Raw genomic sequence first — 939 nt, 5'->3', positions numbered from 1 at the left:
CACCCTTTCCTACCTCGGGCCCCCTCTCCCGTTACTGCCCCCACTCAGCCGCCTCGCCCTGGCGGCCGCGGCCTCTCTTGGTGAGGGCTGTTAGTTCCTCCCCACCCTCGCGGCCAGCTCGGGAGTCATCCGGGCGGGCGGGGCCCTGGGCCGCTTCCCTGCCTCTGGAGCCGTCGCCCCACTTGTGTCAGCAACCCCTCGCTACCCTCTCCGGACTTGGTTGCCCCGGGTGCTCGTGACCCCGCCCTTCTCCACGAGGGGCCACGCCCCGGAGTCGGCATCCCTGCCACCCACCTCTGGGACTGGGTGGGGCCACCGGCAGGGGCCGACTCCTTCTACACCTGGAGGCCAAGTCCGGGAAAGTTTTGGGGTTTTGGCCCTGTTCAGGGTCAGCTTTCTCTTGCAGGGACGTTCTGCAGCTGAGAAATGAAAAGTCTGCGGGTTGTGCTGACAACATAAACCACGCAGCGCTGGGTCTCGGCGCTCTTGTAGTTTGCACAAAAATTCTCCGTCATCTTAGGCGCGTTCGCCTTTCAAAGCCCCAGCCCAGTCATTTCAGTGAAAGGGTTAAAGGAACTTAATTTTTAAATAAGAAGTCAATGCTAGAATCCAATACATGATGTGTTAGCTCTGCCCCAAGCTTTAAGTATGGTCACCTCTGAATAATTCAGACTTTGCAGTGACCAGGAATACCTAGAGCGGTCACTATGTCGCATCTCCACATCTCTAGAACTTCGGGTCCTTCCCTGTGATGTGAGGGAGGAGGGAAAGTGGAATGCAACAAAATCAATTTGAAGAGCTTTTAACAGCTGGTATAAAAGTTTATGGGAGAGGCAGTCTGCAATCATTGAAAATAAGATTCCGAAATTATCTGTAGACCTCACACTTGAGTTTTACCATTTTGCTGGAGTTTGAGTAATGGAGGGCTAGAGGTTTCTA

At 54.7% G+C, this 939-nt stretch overlaps 1 protein-coding gene across 1 annotated transcript in view; it reads right to left on the bottom strand.

Annotated features, from left to right (window-relative positions):
• The window catches only part of RHOBTB1 (Rho-related BTB domain containing 1), a 140,127-nt gene extending 140,046 nt beyond the window's left edge, over window positions 1–81 (bottom strand). Inside the window, exon 1 of the mRNA XM_010857423.1 lies at window positions 14–81. The gene's annotated coding sequence lies outside the window, so the exon portion shown is untranslated. The remainder of the gene's footprint in view (window positions 1–13) is intronic.
• Window positions 82–939: the final 858 nt, after the last annotated feature.

This window comes from Bison bison, unplaced genomic scaffold (assembly GCF_000754665.1).
Source record: "Bison bison bison isolate TAMUID 2011002044 unplaced genomic scaffold, Bison_UMD1.0 scf7180017864380, whole genome shotgun sequence".
NCBI lineage: Eukaryota > Metazoa > Chordata > Mammalia > Artiodactyla > Bovidae > Bison > Bison bison.
Note: the sequence above shows the minus strand (reverse complement) of the source record. Positions and strands in the feature narration are given on the sequence as shown.